The sequence below is a fragment of the Pan paniscus genome, chromosome 22, assembly GCF_029289425.2.
Source record: "Pan paniscus chromosome 22, NHGRI_mPanPan1-v2.0_pri, whole genome shotgun sequence".
Lineage (NCBI taxonomy): Eukaryota > Metazoa > Chordata > Mammalia > Primates > Hominidae > Pan > Pan paniscus.
In genome coordinates, this window is record NC_073271.2 from 29,002,314 (window position 1) to 29,019,777 (window position 17,464).

Genomic DNA, 17,464 nt, shown 5'->3' on the forward strand with positions numbered 1-17,464 from the left:
AAGGCAGCCTGGAATGGAATTCTCCCGGGTAGGTAAAGAGAACAAAAGAACAGGGCTCCTCCATAGCAACTTATGGGGTGAGGTTCATTTTATACCTGCTAGAGAAGGAGGGAAGATGCCCCTCCTTCTTGAGAGCAGGGACTCAAAAAGATAGTTGTACACCTATGTTCACAGCAGCATTATTCACAACAGCCAAAGGTGGAAACAACCCAAGGGTTCATTGATGGATGAATGGATCCAACAAAATACGGTATGTACATACAATGGGATATTATTCAGCCTTAAATAAGGACTACAATTTTGGCACATGCTACAGCATGATGAATCTTGAGGGTAGAATGCTAAATGAAATAAATCAGACACAAAATGACAAATGCTGTATGATTCAACTTATTTGAGGAATGTAGAGTAGTCAAATTCATAGAGACAGAAGGCAGAATTGTGGTTACCAGGGACTAGGGGAAGAGGAATGGGGAGTTAGTGTTGAACGAGTACAGAGTTTCAGTTCTGTGAGATGAAAAAGTTCTGGAGATGGATGGGGGTGATGGTTGCCCAACAATGTCAATGCAGTTAATGCCACTGAATTGTACATTTAAAATGGTTAAAATGGCACATTTTACATTATGTGTAGTTTACTACAAAAAAAAAGTTCTGCCAAAGAAGAAATCAATATTCCAGTGACACACTTGATTTTCAGAAACTTCGGTATCGGTGGCTTTTCTTTTAGCAGATTGAAAAAAAAATTCATAAATTTGGTGATAGGCTGGGGGGAAACAAGACAAACTTATGCAAGGCTGGTGAGAATGTCAATTTGTGCAACCCCTGCAGTGGGCAGTGGAATGATAGATATGAAAGCAGAAATTCATAGATCCTTTTGCCCAACAATCTCAATCCTGGGAACAGCCTTGATAAGAGTGAAAGATTGACAAATAACCCAACTGTCCATCAATATTAGTAAAGGACTGTTGAATTGATCAGTACATCTCAACAATGGAAGACCATGTGGCTGTAAGTAAAGAATGAGCAGTATTGTATGGACTGCTGTGGAATAATCTCTAGGATATGTTGTAATGTGCAAAAAAGCAGAGGCAAGTACCATGTGTACTTAACTCGCATAGTGAGTTCACCATGTGAGTGAACTCTTGTATTAAGAAAAAATAATGTGTCTATATATTTGCTTACACATACCCTGAAATGTACATAAGAAACTTGCTGGCCAGGCGCAGAGGCTCACACCTGTAATCCAAGCACTTTGGGAGGCTGAGGCAGGTGAATCACTTGAGCTCAGGAGTTTGAGACCAGCCTGGGCAACATGGTGAAACTCCATCTCTACCAAAGATACAAAAAATTATCCAGGTGTGGTGGCACATGCCTGTGGTCCCAGGTACTCGGGAGGCTGAGGTGGGAGGATTGCTTGAGCCTGGGAGGCAGATGTTGCAGTGAGCTGTGATTGTGCCACTGCACTCCAGCCTGGGTGGCAGAGCAAGACCCTGTAAAAAAAAAAAAATTTAGCCGATTGTGGTGGCGGGCACCTGTGGTCCCAGCTACTCAGGAGGCTGAGGCAGGAGAATGTCGTGAACCCGGGAGATGGAGCTTGCAGTGAGCCGGGATCGTGCCACTGCCATCCAGCCTGGGCGACAGAGTGAGACTCTGTCTCAAAAAAAAAAAAAAAAAAAAACACAAAACTTGCTTATCTATCTGTGAGCATATGTGTGATGGGAGGACAAGAATTGAGAAGATGGGATCAGGAAGAGGAGGGAGGACATATGATTATCTATCTATCTATCTACACACATGCATATATACTATATATACACACACATACATATGCACTATGTGTATGTAACTCCCTGTGAAAATATTTTCTATTCAACAAATTAAAAAAAAAAAAACTTTAGTCAGAAGTGAAATTACATAGAATTTAGGATGCCTTGCCATAAATGGCCTCTCCATAGTACCTCATCCTGGCATCACCTAAATGGGAGGGTTCTACCCCAATAGCTGAAAGCCCTGCCTGAGCCTTGGGGGCTCTGTGCTGTGGCCAGTGCTGGACCATGCAGCTCTGGATGCCCCCGACCTGCCGTTCCTCTGACCACTCATGAGAAGCCCACAGGGGCAGCTCTGCCACCTCACCTTCTACTTCCATTGTTCCCACTTTTAGAGACCAGAATTTTCCCCAAACAAGTCAACATCTTGCTGTGTTTGCAGAAAACATCCTAGCATTGGAGGGACTACCAGATGGAAAAATAGCTCCCCTTTTCCATTTAGAAGTGGCTTGTTTGATTTCAAAATATAAACCCTGTCCTAATAATAAAAATTACTTTTTTTCTCAGAGATGTGCCAAAGACCCTCACCATCTATCCACAGGAGAATGTTCCATTTTTTTGGATGCCTCATAGTCACCTGGTATGGGGGACAGACCCTGTGGTGGCCCCACGGTCCGCACCTCCTGGTATTCACACCCTTGTGTGCTGCCCTCCCCTTGAGTGTGGGCAGGCCCTGTGACTTGCTTCACAGTAGAATGTGGCAAAGATGATGGGCTGTCACTCCTGGGCTTATGTTACATCGTGCAAAACCCGACTTACAAACAGATTTGCTTTTGTGCTCTTGCTGGCCTTGAAGAAGCAGGCTGCCATGTCGCGAATGGTCCATGCAGAGGCCACATGGCACATGAAGTGTGAACCATAAAAGAAAAGTTGACAAATGGTAATGATGCCTAGGAAAGAAAGATAAAGAAAAAGGGGTGCAGGAAAAACAAGAGGCCCAGCACCACAGAGTTAAAAGCAGTGTTTTGCTGGCTAATGCCAAACATGGACAACCAAGCCACAGATTTTTCCATAGCCCGAGAAGTTTTGTTTTTCTCAATGAAAAATCAGAAGACTTTGCATTAAAGCATATCAGTGATATAGATAGCCTCAAATAATCAAAAAGAATTTACAAAGCTGTACAACTCTGGTGTCAGTTAGCTTGGTGGAATGACACTGTCGCTCTCTTTTCTGTCTAATGGGCATTTCCTTCTAAGATATTAGTTCTGCCTCCCACGTATTGCTGCTACTGGATGCTTGACGGCTGTGAGTCTCAGGCATGGGGGACTGAGCGTTTTGGTGTGTGTCTGGGTGAGCACAAGTTACCTGAATGCTGATGTGGTAGGCGTCTCCTGGAAAGAACACTGTCTTTAATTGACTTAATGTTATTTTCACCTGGATAAAAATTTCAAATTTTTATACTATTTGTATTTTCTTTCCTGCTTTCTTCTTTCTTTTTTCTTTCTCTTTCCTTTCTTCTTTTCTTTCTTTCTTTCTTGCTCCCTGTCTCTCTCTCTCCCTTCCTTCCTTCCTAACTTCCTTTCTTCCCTCCTTCCTTCTTTCTTCCTTTTTCTTTCTTCTTTCTTTCCTTTCTTTTCCTCTTTCTTTCTTTTCTTTTTTCTTTCTCCTTTCTTTCTTTTTTCTTTATTTCTTACTTTCTCTCTCTCCCTTCCTTCTCTCTTCCTTCCTTTTCTTCCTTCTTTATTTCTCTCTGTCTCTCTCTTTCTGTCTCTCTCTGTCTCTCTCCCTCTCTTTCTGTCTCCCCCTTTTTTTCTTCCTTTTCTCTTTTCTTCCTTTCATGGGTCTCGTTCTGTCACCCAGGCTGGAGTGCAGTGGTGCAATCCTAGCTCACTGCAGCCTCAAACTCCTGGGGCTCAAATGATCCTCTCACCTCAGCCTCCTGAGTAACTGGAACTACAGGTTTACGCTATCACACCTGACTAATTTTTAAATTTTTTGTAGAGATGGGATCTCACTATGTTGCCTAGGCTAGTCTTGAACTCTTGGCCTCAAGCAATCCTCCTGCCTCAGCCTCTCAAAGTGCTGGGATTACAGTCACCCTGCCTGGCCCATTTTTTTTTCTTTAGGGAGCTAGGGGTGAGTGTTTTGCATTTTCGTTTCCTCTCTTGTACTGTCAGCCTGGCTTCTGTTAGCACTCCTGTGTCTGGAGGACCAGGAAATCCCAGCCTAGAAGACTACCTAGAAGCTCCTTCCTGGCCAGAGAGGAGGACTGAGAACACCATAGCAAAGGGCTCCTGTTCTGAGCATGAGCAGAATCCCCCTTAGACCTAACTTCCTGCTTTTCCTCTATGACAGCCTCGAGGTCTTTAGGAAAACAGTGACTCTGGAGCACAGCCCTGGATCCCTGATGGCAGGTGGATGAATCTGCTCCCCACCTGGATGCTGCTAGTCCTTTCTCCAGGCTCCGTGACTGAAAATGTGCTTTACTTGGCAAAACCTGTTTCTCCTCAGAACTCTAGAAATCAGATCTTGGCCCACCTCTTTCAGGTAAGGACCTTCTTAAAATTGATGCTTGACCCAACTAAATTTGAATTATACCCTATCCCTCTTGGCCTTGTAAAATCGTATGTATATATTTTGAGACGAAGTCTTGCTCTGTTGCCTAGGCTGGCATACAGTGGTGTGAGCTCAGCTCACTGCAACCTCTGACTCTGAGGTTCAAGTGATTCTCCTGCCTCAGCCTCCCAAGTAGCTGGGACTTACAGGCACACACCATCACGCCCAGATAATTTTTCTATTTTTAGTAGAGATGGGGTTTCACCGTGTCGCCCAGACTGGTCTCGAACTCCTGAGCTCAAGTGATCTGCCCGCTTCAGCCTCCCAAAGTGCTGGGATTACAAATGTTAGCCACCACCCCTGGCCCATATAGAATTACTGTAGAGTTCAAATTCTGGTTCTTGCATGTCCTGGCTGTATGACCTTGTGCAAGTTACTTAACATCTATGTGCCTCATTTTCCTCATCTGCAAAATTACCTCTCCTTGGTGTTAGCATGAGGATTAAATAAGAAAATGAAGTCTAAAGTTAGTATCATTGGAAAAAGATAAATCAGGTTCCCATACTCATGGCTTACTAAGTATTAATTGGGGGGAGGAGGTTAATTCATTTTGTGGTCAGGAATTCCTTTGATGGATCAGTAATCAACGCGTAAGTCCACCTTCATCTGGTTGGAAACAGTGTTGGTGATGGTGGGGAGGGGTCATTTGTAGGATGAGATATTTAGTCATGTGACTCATCACTGTTCTACCACATATCCACAGGAGGCAGCCTTTAGGCTAGAACTATGAAAGCAGTTAGGATGGAAAATTGGAAAGTGATTCCAGGGGACAGCCTAGGATAGATACAGATTTTCAAAAATTGAGATTTAAATATGTCAGCAACATTGCTCATTAATTAACTTGTTTGACAAACATTGAGTGCCATATCCTACCTTCTGGTCCCATCAAAAGGAGTAAAACTCAGCCCTCATCCTCAAGGAGCACTTAGATCAAGCCAACTTGTTGGTTTTTAAATTGTATTTGATAATGCATTGGACTTTGCTAAATTCTAGAGAATACTTACAAAATCAAATGCATGTCTAATCATGTAAAATGAGGGACACGTAAGAATAACCGGGTGTATTAGTTCATTCTCATGCTGCTATAAAGAACTGCCTGAGATTAGGTAATTTATAAAAGAAAGAGGTTTAATTAACTCACAGTTCTGAATGGCTGGGGAGGCCTCAGGAACCTTACAATCATGGTGGAAGGGGAAGCAAACACATCCTTCTTCACATGCTAGCAGGAAGGATAAGTGCTGAGCAAAAGGGGGAAAAGCCCCTTATAAAACCATCAGATCTTGTGAGAACTCATTTACTATCACAAAAATAGCAGCATGAGGGTAACCGCCACCATGATTCAATTACCTCCCACTGGGTCCCTCCCATGAAATGGGGGGATTATGGGAACTACAATTCAAGATGAGATTCGGGTGGGGACGCAGCCAAACCATATCACTGGAAGTGAATAGAATTTGTTGAGACAAATTGAAGAGTAATTTGTTTTATTGAAGTGAGTGCAACTCATTGGTATTTTACTGTGTTCTGGGATCCAGGAGCCCAGTTTTTAGAACCTCCTCCAACCAAGACCACTTCATTATTCCAGCAGACTCACTGACCCTTTCTTATGTACAGTTTTCACTACTTTCCCAGATCCCTTGTGTTTAGATCTGGCAAAAAAACTAGTTCTAGCCAAAGAAATATGCACCCTGACCAAACTTAGACAATTGAGTATCTGCTTTCCACAGGCTCTTTCTATTTCACAGCAACCTTGCAGGCCATGTGTTAAAAATGGTGCTATACAAGATGAAAGGAGTCTGGGATCCTGAGTTACTGCTTGGGAGGGAAATTTTCAATCTAAAATGGATTGTGGTATAAGCAGAAATAAACCTGTAATGTGTTAAACCACAGAGGTTTGTGGGATGTTTGTTACTGCAGCTTGTGTAATTTACCCTGACTAATATACTCTGTTACCATCCTTGCCAGGGCATATCTGGTCTTTCTATCTAATGCTACCTCTGGGTTTTAGTGGGAAAGAGGTCTCAAGGAAAGGGATTCTGTATATCAATGTTGACATTTCTTCTTCCTATATATAGCTGAACATTGGAGAGATTATGTTTGTTTAGAAAAGTTTTCACAAATCCTTTGTCATGAAGATTTCAGAGAAAGGTGACCATGAATTGTGTTAAGGTGACTTTTTATACACCAATTAAATAACCTGATTCAATGATGGCAGGGCATGAAGAGAAACGACAACAGTCTTGGGTGTTCTGATCTGAGTAGCTTGTCAGTGCCTAATAGCTCCTTTGCTGCATGTAGATACAAATGACCAATCTTACACTTTTTTTTTTTTTTTTTTTTTACCCTCTCAAGCTAGATTTTCTTTCCTCAAGAAAATGTGAAAATGTCACTGGTCACAACCTCTAAGCCCTATAAGTTTATGTCTTTATTTTATGTTCTGGAGAGAAAAAAAATTCACAATCAGAGAGAAAAGTAATTTTTCCGTTGCTAATAAGCTACGTATGTGCAAAAGGTTAGTTTTGGAATTTCTTTCAAAGATCCTGTGATTCAAAGTAAAATATTTGGTAAACTATAATGAGGTAATTGTGAGAAATGAGACGTTAAAGTGTGTTTGGAGCCTTTTATATATTTCAACTTTAAAAACAATTTGGTGTCTCCATCATTAAAACTAAACTTTCACCTGCTACAGATTTCCTTCTTTGCTCCAAAGACTATTGTTTGTTTGAACAGGGTGGAAAGGAGGTTGTCAGAGGCCTTTTACACAGTGCAAATGAGAGCAGAAATCAGCGGGGCCACAAGTGTTAATGAGAGAATGGCTGCTGATCAGAGCGTGGACTTGGCCACAGAAAGTTTATCTTGAATTTTAGAAGTTTTTCAGTTGGTTATTGGTGGTTGCAATAAAATAAATTACTTCTAAAATGTAAATATTGAGTGAGTCATAATGTCTTAAATGATTATGACCACACTTTGCAGACCTTGTGTTGTAACTTAAACTTGACATTTAAGCATTCAGCCTGCATTTAGAATTTCTAAATCTTAATATGTATTACTGCACACACATTTTGAAAAATATATAGATGAATATATAGCATTTATACCAATACATATACACACATATTTCTTTTAAAAGATAGGCAAATACCATCATTTCTTCACTGGTCAACTCATGGAAGTCATGCTTACTAATCAACTTTTCATGGATCTAACATTTTATGCATTCATCTATAACACAGCTTTTCCATTGGATAATAACTCATTTTATCTTCAGAACAAGTTTGCATATCAGGGATCAGTATCCTCATTTTCTTTGCTTTTGAGATGGAGTCTTGCTCTGTCGCCAGGCTGGAGTGCAGTGGCACTATCTCAGCTCACTGCAACCTCCGACTCCCTGGATCAAGTGATTCTCCTGCCTCAGCCTCCCAAGTAGCTTGGATTACAGGGACATGCCACCACGCCCAGCTAATTTTTTTGTATTTTTAGTAGAGATGGGGTTTCACCATGTTGGTCAGGATGGTCTCGATCTCCTGACCTTGTGATCCACCCGCCTCAGCCTCCCAAAGTGCTGGGATTACAGGCATGAGCCACTGCACCCAGCCATCCTCGTTTTCTAGATGAGGAAACTGAGGCTCAGCAAATGACATTGTTACTGAGACAAATGTTTGAGCCAGGGAGGTGCTTGGGAAGACTATGGGGCTCTGAAGAGGGCAATTAAATTAAAATAAAGGGTGAGTTATTGTGAATATATGAACTACTCTAAAAAGATGAGAAATGTCACTCTCCCACTCAAAGTAGGGGAACTGGATGAGTGCAGGACCCTGAAATGTGGAAAGGCATTTAATGTAGGGAATGATGCTTATAAGAGGGTTTGAAGAGCTAGAGCAGAAGGCAGAGGGCATCCCCTGTAACTATTAGCCAATAACTCCCCACTCTTCCTCTTCCAAGCCACTGGTAGCCTCTAACCTACTTTCTCTCTCTAGAAACTTGCCTATTCTAAAAATGTCATACAAGTGGAATAATACAATCATACAACATTTGTCATTTTGTGCCCGGATTATTTCACTTTATATAATATTTCCAACATGTTACATGTTGTAGCATGCACAGAACTTTCTTTCTTTCCATGTCTGAATAATATTCCGTTGTATGGATATGCCACATTTTCTTTATCAATTCATCTGTTGATAGATGCTTGGGTTGTTTCCATCGGATTGTCTTTTGTTATGACACATACTATCCTCAGATCTACCTCCCTCCCTTCCTCTTCCCCAAAGCTGCTCAACCAGAGGCTTGGGTAACAATTGGCCACACCCAACTTATCTAAGTCTGTTCTGTCCTCCAGTCAGATGGGAGCCCACCCTTCAAGACGACTATATAGAAAATAAAACTATTGTCCTGAGAGACCATCTTTCTTGCTATTTGGCACCCACTATAAATCCTCATGGGCTATATCCTTTTGAGAGACACCATCATTTTAAATTTGAAGATGTGCTATTTATTGTTGTTTTTCAGCTCCAGACTCACCCTTCTAAATTCTGCTCTATGCTATTGGATTGGAGCAGAGGTTTTACAAACCACACATTCACTTTCCCTGCAGGCTCCATGTTAGGCTCTGCCAAGAGGGTGTACTGAAGAGAAGCTAAAAGATTGGAGCAGAAAAAAGGAACCTGCTCCTTCTTGTTTGCTTCCTGTCCCTCTGTGCATCACCCAAGCATGCTTCTTCACCCCAGCAGCAGCAGTTCTTTCACACAGTAGGAGCTGCATGCAGTGAGCGGTGTTTCCAACAGTTATAGATCCTACTTCATTGTACCACTCCCCCACCTTGAGGACCAGCACTAGCTGGCAGGAGCATCTTCCTCACAGAACTGAATTTAAGCCCTACAAGGTCCCTCTTGTTAGCCCAGAAACATCATCAGCAGTTGGGCAGGGCCCTGTCCTCTGAGATCTGAGTTTCTGTTCCTCAGAGTCATTACATTATATGTTTTAAAAATACCTCTTCCCTTTGTTTCTGCCAGCCCTAAGAGTGGTGCTGCTTCTTGTAGTTGCTACTTCCATCTGTGACTTTCCAGTTAACTTTTAAACAATTTTATAACTAGTTAACAGCTATTTGTGTTAAATTCTCACTTTAAGTCCTTGGTTATAAGGTGTCTTCTCCCCGTCCTCTCCCAGACCATACACAATACATGGACATCGCACACATACTGCATGTGCATATGGAGTAGGAACATTCCCAATCAAGTTAGTGAATATACTGTGGAGGGCTTTAGAGTGAGGCCAGACCCCATGGATCCAGGGACCTTCCCTGAAAAGGACTGAAGCCCACTGTGGTCATTGAAGAACAGTGGAAAGCTCTGGTGGGAACTGCGCAAGTAGAAGTTCCTCCAGATCAGGAACCTTTTCTGTCTCTTGACAAGGTAATATTGAGGAGTCTAGGAGAGGGTGGTCAAGGTCAGGCAGTTCCAGGTGATGGAAGAAAGGTGGCTTCTGAGGAATGGTATCAGACCTTCATGTCTCCTTTCTTCTGTGGTGCCCGTAAACAAAGATTGGCTTAAACATACCAACTTAGTTCTACTAGGGCAGATTAGGTGATGGGTCCTGTACCCATCTAACATTTGATACCAGAATCAAATGTTAGAAGGGAGCAGTGACTCCCTCCCCCAGGGGTGAGTGGCAGCTATAATTCATAAGAACTTTCCACTGGGGAAGGTGAATCGGTCCAAGACTGACTTGCAATAAGGCTTGGAGCTGAAGACAAGAAACACTGATGGACATGAAAACTATTGGATGAAAGTTTGAAGAGGGACAAGGTATTAAATTCTCTGAAAGTATTTCTCCACAGATTATTTATTAATTACAAAGGGAATTATAGTAATCAGGTGAAGAAACTTGGCAGACCCCACCCTATGGAAGTGATCAAAGTCGACACCACTCGCAATGGGACAAACTGACATCATTTGGCTCCTGATATGATGCACTGAGAAGGGCACAACATTGCTTATGTAATACACCTGTCAAATGCACAATTAAGCAGCTTGAATTCACATTGTGGAATAGTCTGCAAAGCCACTGGCCGGCACTCTTCAAGAATGTTATGACATGAAAGACAAAGAAAGGCTAAGGAACTTTTCCAGATTAACAGAGACTAAAGAGACATGGCAACAAGCTGCAATACATGATCAAGATTGGAGCCTGGGTCAGGGGAAAATTGTCCCAAAGCACATTTTTAGGATGATTGGCAAAAATTAAATATGGGCTATCTATTAGATAATGGTATTATGTTAACATTACATTTTCTGAGTTTGATTAATTGTGCTATGATCAGAGACTCTCCATGCCATGTTCTTGGGAAACATACACTAAAGTGTTTGGGGGTAAAGAAAGGGGTTGAGAATAGCCAGAGCAAGCCTAAGCACAAAAAAAAAAAAAAAAAAAGCTGGAGGCATCATACTACCTGACTTCAAACTATACTGTAAGCCTATAGTAACCAGAATAGCATGATACTGGCACCAAAATGGACACATAGACCAATGGAATAAAATAGAAAACTCAGAAATAAAGCCACACACTTACAACCATCTGATCTTCGACAAGGCCAACAAAAACAAGCAATGGTGAAAGGACTTCCTATTTAATAGATGTTGCTGGGATAGCTGGCTAGCGATATGCGGAAGATTGAAACTGGACCCTTACATTTCACCACATACAAAAATTAACCCAAGGTGCATTAAAGATTTAAATGTAAGACCTCAAACAATAGAAATCCTACAAGAAAACCTAGGAAATACCCTTCTTGACATCGGCCTTGACAAAGAATTTTTGGCCAAGACCCCCAAAACAACTGCAACAAAAACAAAAATTGACAAGTGAGATGTAATCAAACTAAAGACATTGTGCACAACAAAAGAAACTATCAATAGAGTAATGGACAACCTACAGAGGGGGAGAAAATATTCACAAATTATTCATCTGACAAAGGTCTAAAATCCAGAATCTATAAGGAACTTAAATCAACAAGCAAAAACCAAATAACCGCATTAACAGATGGGGAATGGACACAAACAGACACTTCTTAAAAGAAGACATGCAAGTGGCCAAAAAACATATGAAAAAATTCTCATCATCACTAACCATCAGAGAATGCAAAACCAAAACCACAGTGAGATACCACCTCACACCAGTCAGGATGGCTGTTACTAAAAAGTCAAAAACCAACAGATGCTTCTGAGGCTGTGGAGAAAAGGGGACAGTTATACACTGTTGGTGGGAAGGTAAATTGGTTCAGCCACCGTGGAAAGCAGTTTGGAGATTTCTCGAATAACTTAAAACAGAGCTATCATTCAACCCAACAATTCCATTAGTGGGTATATACCCAAGGGAAGATAGATCATTATACCAAAAAATATATATACTCATATGTTCATCGCCATGCTATTCACAATAGCAAAGACATGGAATCAACCCAGGTGCCCATCAATAGGCAATTGGATGAAGAAAATGTGGTACCATGGAATACTATGCAGTCATAAAAAGAATGAAATCATGTTCTTTATGTCAACATGGATGGAGCTGGAGGGTGTGATCCTAAGCAAACTAATGCAAGAACAGAAAACCAAATACTACTTATTCTCATTTATAAGTGGGAGCTGAACATTGAGCACATAGGGACATAAACATGGGAATAATAGATGCTGCAGAATACTAGAGGGGAGAGGGAGGGAGGGGGCATGGGCTGAAAAACTACCTACTGGGTGCTATGCTGACTACCTGGATGAAATATACCCATGTCGCTAACTTGCACATGTACCCACCCCCATATCTAAAATAGAAGTTGAAGGTTTAAAAAAAAAGAAGAAAGAAAGAAAGGGGTTGAGTATGCAATGAACTCTCAAACAATTTAGGAAAATAAAGTGAGAAGGTGAATCTCAGGTTACACATGAGAAAGAGAGATAGGGAGATTGAGAGACTGTGGGAGAAAGAGAGAGAGAGAGAGATGGGGGAGAGGACTTATACTATGAGAGTTTTTGTATTATTCTGGCGACTCTTCTGGAAATTTGGAATCATTTCAAAGTAAACAACATGAAAAAAAAAAAGAATTGGGGCTGAAAGATACAAGCAGCCTTAAGACATTTCCCATGTTTGTATGGTTTCCTCTCTATTATGTTGCCCCCGCACTTGACAGGACAAAAATGGAGTAGCGCTAAGAGGGTGGAGATGGAGAGGAATAAAAGTATAAGGTGGAAAAAAGAAAAGAAACCAGCCAAGTCCTTGTGCCCACCATGGCTTCCAGCCTGAAAAAGGTCTGAGCTGGGGTTGAGGAGAAAGATGAACACCACTTCCAGGTTGGAACTGTTATCTATATATGTCACAGATGTCCTAATATCAGAAATAAGACAGTATTTTTGACTTAAAGTGCATGTTGAACTCCTGAGACCTGCGGAAACTTTTACCTAAAGCAGGGGAAGATGATTACCACTGAATATTCAAGTGGTGAGAGGCCAGAAATACAGTTTCATCTTTAATCGTGTCCCATAAGTAAAGTTCTCTCCTGTTGCCAGTCTGGGAGAAAGAGGTCGTTTTAGTTAAGGAAGCCTGCTGTTTCTTTGCACTCTCATTACATAATTACTTGTAGAAACCCATGCTTGACAGAGTTTCTCACTTATTGTAAACAGCGTGGATAATGCCTTAGAAAATCTGTTAACTTCCCAGTTGTCAGGTGACATCTTGAATAGGGGTGCTTAAGAATGGGGCATTGAGTAGCAGCTGGCGAGGGCTAAGGAGACAGCTTCCCCAGCCTCGCAGTTTGGGCGCGGCTTGACTTAGAACCCACAGACTTCCACAGAGCACCTCCGTGATGGGGCCCTGCATATATAGTTTTATTCCTGGTATGATTTGAAGGTCCTTGCTATGGGATTGCAAGGCAGGTGTTACTTTCTTCACCTCAGGAAGGATTTACAAAGGACTCCTTACACTTAGATGGCCTGAGAGTCATTCACAGAGCCTGAGACAGACAGAAGGAAGGGTCAGGTACTGCAGTACATGGGCCCAGGAGATCTGAGACGGGTCCCTGCCCTGCCCCTGCTTGGCTAAAGGACCTTGGATTTCTCACTTCACCACTCTCGACCTTGGCGGCTTGTCTCATCTGGAAATGGAACATGAGGGTTGTCAGAATTAAAATGGAGTCACTATGTTAAAAACCCAACCTCACAAATAGAGCCAGGGAAAGCCATGAAGAGAGGGCTCTTACGTTTGTGTGCTTGATAACACAAACTGTCACAAAAGACTGCAAAAGCCGCAACCCTGCACAGAGGCCATCACAACCTTACACAAAGAGTACTTCTGCAGGAACATCTGCGCAGCAACTGTCTGCCCAACCTTGACTGGAATCACCCTTGGTATTGATATTTGTAGCCAAAGATAGTTACCTCAAAACAATGATGTGCTCACCTCAGTTCTTCCTCTAAAAACCTTTGTATTCCTTCACCTCCCTAACTATGCATGTAATTTACTGTGGCACGTGTATTCTCATTGCAATGCTGTGTTCCCAAATCAATATCTTATTCTTTTACAGAGCCTCTCTCTGTTTGTTATCTAGGTTGGCTGGAAAGTGGTCTCAACTCTACCCACAGTCCCTTCTCATCCATGAGTCTCTGATAATCTTCTTTGGAGAGATGCTCAGAGCTCAATAAGCCCAAATAGTCCTTTATCACTCAGGGTACAGCAGGCAACAGACAGCATGCTCAAATTGTGTTATTTGAGGAAAGTGTAATAAAGGGACCCTTTACAATGATGTGGGCAGGTTACAGGGCAGCCACAAGGAGTACTGTGGTGTTTCTGGGCTAGTAATCATGGTGGGCACTTACCCTCTTCAGGCCTAAGAGCGCAGGAGCCTGAGACACAGAGGGCTGGGGTTGGAGGGATTTGGCCAGCCTGCAGTGACCCCAGAGAGGGATCAGGAGAGGACATGGACTGATCTCACATTTCTATCCCCATCTCTTCTGCAGCCCATGACGTCCCCATTGACTGGAGACAACCAGAAGTTGGAGAGCAGGGGAGCCCATTGATGTGGCCCTTTGAAGTCAGACCCATGGCATAGAGCAGGGGTGGAAGCAGGGCTGGAGGGGCAAACGAGAGACATCCAGCACAGGGTACCCTTCATCCCCCAGTGTTTATGTTTGTCCTTTACCCAGGTTATAAATATGTGTCCCCAAAAAGGACAAAGTCATTCAAAGTCCCAAAACCTAAAATATTAGCCACCTTCATTCAAGGTAATGAGGGAAAAGGGAAAGGAATGGCTGATGTGTATAACCACCATAGTACCTGATGGAGCAGATTACAAGTCCAGGTTGGCCATCACACCTGCCTTCTTCCTACCACCCTTCTACAGTTCCCTTTGTCTTATGCCAGTTTCGGTTAGCCTAAGTTCTTTACCTAGAGGGATGAGCTAAGCCTTCATTCTGGAAGTATCTCTGTCCTTGGAGATCTTTTCTCCATTGTCTAAGCCTACTGGGCAAGGAAGTACTAAGAAAGTTCCCAGTGTATCTCTGGGGATCCACACATAGAACTCCATTCCCCCATTAGGTAACTTGCTCCTTGGTTATTGGAATCAATTACTGTGTTCAACACAGTGACCCTTTCTCTGCTTGCTGATTAAGCAGCAGGCAGATTTCTCCCCAAAACCATGACTTGGAAAGCATGTTCCCCTTGGACACTGTATCAGTCAGGGTTCCAGCAAAAAACAAAACAAACAAACACAGAACAAGTAGCATATATACATCAAGAGATATATTGCAAGGAATTGGCTTATGAGATTGTGGCAGCCACCTAGGCAAGTCTAAAATCCAGAGGGTAGGCCATCAGGAAGGGCCACCTGGAACTCTAGGGCAGGAGCTGATGCTGCAGGTCAAAGGCAGACTTTCTTCCTCAGGGAAGCCTCAGCTCTGCTCTTAAGGCCTTTCCACTGATTGGAAATCTCCACCCAGAGGGTAGAGGACAATCTCCATTCCTTAAAGCTAGTGATTGTAGATGCCAATCACATCTGCAGGATACCTTCACAGCAACACCCAGATTCGTACTTGATTGAATAACTGGGTATTACAGCCTTGCCAAGTTGACACTTCAAACTGACCATTACAGGCACTAAGATCTCCACACCCTCCCAGTCTAAGAAGATAGGGATGGGATGCAAACATCCCTCCAAAGAGTTTCACGACATGATAGTGACAGGGATACTCTCATCTCCCCCACTCGCCCCCCAGTCCCATGCATTCTGACTAAAGGGAAGACAGCACCAAACCTTAGATATCTTTAAGGACACATGGGGCAGAGGTAGACAGCTCTCTGACCTCCCAGCATCTTGTCTCCCACCTAGAACTATACCCGAGCCATCCTCAGGCCACTCCACTCTTTATTAAACCAGAAGTTTCTGGGTGATGTGGCCCTTTGGGTTAATCTGGGCATGAGTTCATTGCCACACTTCCTTTGCCCTAAAATATGTCACCTGATCAGAGGTGATAATATAGGATACTATGGCAATGATGGAGGCATTCTGCAAGTGCGGGAATAGTGGTACTGATCAAAGCATTATGAATAGGCATGTTAGTCCATTTTGTGTTGCTATAAAGGAATACTTGAGGCTGGGTAATTTATTTTTAAAAAGAGGTTTATTTGGCTTATGGTTCTGCAGACTGTACAAGAGGCATGGCACCAGCATCTGCTTCTGGTGAGGCCTCAGGAAGCTTTTACTCGTGGTAGAAGGTGGAAAGTGAGCCAGTGTGTCACAGGCTGGGAAAGGGTGGGGGGGTGAGAGAGAGAGAGAGAGAGAGAGAGAGAGAGGGAGAGAGAGAATGATGCTAGGCTCTTTTAAACAATCAGATCTCACGTGAACTAAAAGAGCAAGAGTGCACTCCTTACCTCAGGGAGGGCACCAAACCATTCATGAGGATCTGCCTCGTGACCAAAACACCTCCCACTAGGCCCCACCTTCAACATTGAGATCACATTTTAACATGAGATTTGGAGGGGACAAACATCCAAAGTATATCAATAGGGAAGGCAAATCTGTATCAGAGATATATCTATCTCTGTGAAGAATAAGTTCTACCACCTTCATGATGGAAGGGCCCTGTGGGGGTTACTTTCATGTGTCAGCTGGGCTGGGACATGGTGGCCAATTGTTTGGTCAAGCACCGGACTAGATGTTCCGGTGAGAAGATATTTTAGATACGACTGGTATTTAAATCCATGGACTTTATTAAAGCAGATTGTTCTCTGTGATGCATGTTGGCTTCATCCAGTCCACTGAAGGCCTTAAGAGTAAAGACTGAGGTTTCCTGAGGAAGAAGGAGTTTCCAGCCTGCTGCCCTATGGAATTCATACTCAATACTGCAGCATCAACTCTTACATAGGTTCAGATTTTGGACTTGCCAGTTTCCACAGTTTCGTGAGCCAATTCCTTAAAATAAATCTCTTTCTCTCTCTTCTATTGGTTAAGTTTCTCTGGAGAACTCCCATTAATACAGGGTTCAAGATAATCGACTTGCTGGTATCCCTGGGAAATAGTAACAGCTTAGAGGCTCAGATACAGTCTCTGCTGTTGACAAATTGGAAACTCATCAATAGCTGTAGCTAAATCAGCCCTGGCGAGGAAAAGTCCATAGTGATGAACCCATGTATAAACCTCCACCCCTGCCATATGGCCACTTTGTATCTGAGCCCATTGAGTGAGCCACATGGTTAGTCAACCTCTACAGGACAGGTCAACTTAACCACCTCAATTATTCTGCTCAAGCTGCTGTAGCGAGATACCACTGACTGGTTAGCTTAAACCATAGACATTTAGTTTCTCAAAGTTCTGGAGGCTGGAAGTCTAAGATCAAGGTGTCAGCAAGTTTAATTTCTGGTGAGGACTCTATTCGTTACTTGCAGATGGCTACCTTCTTTGCTGTGTCCTCACTTATCCTCTTTTCTGTGTGTGCAGAGAAAGAGCTCTCTGGTGTCTTTTCCTTTTCTTATCAGGACACCAGTCCTACCGGATTAGGGCCACACTCTTATGACCTCATTTAACCTTAATTACCTCCTTAAAGGCC

The 17,464-nt window shown here is 42.7% G+C and overlaps 1 protein-coding gene across 3 annotated transcripts in view; it reads left to right on the forward strand.

The window, feature by feature from the left end:
* The window catches only part of LOC103787027 (putative uncharacterized protein C21orf62-AS1), a 183,374-nt gene that overhangs the window by 119,288 nt on the left and 46,622 nt on the right, over positions 1-17,464 (forward strand). For all 3 annotated transcript variants that reach the window (XR_010111084.1, XR_010111083.1, XR_010111085.1), the window contains one exon: positions 4,122-4,313. The gene's annotated coding sequence lies outside the window, so the exon portion shown is untranslated. The remainder of the gene's footprint in view (positions 1-4,121; positions 4,314-17,464) is intronic.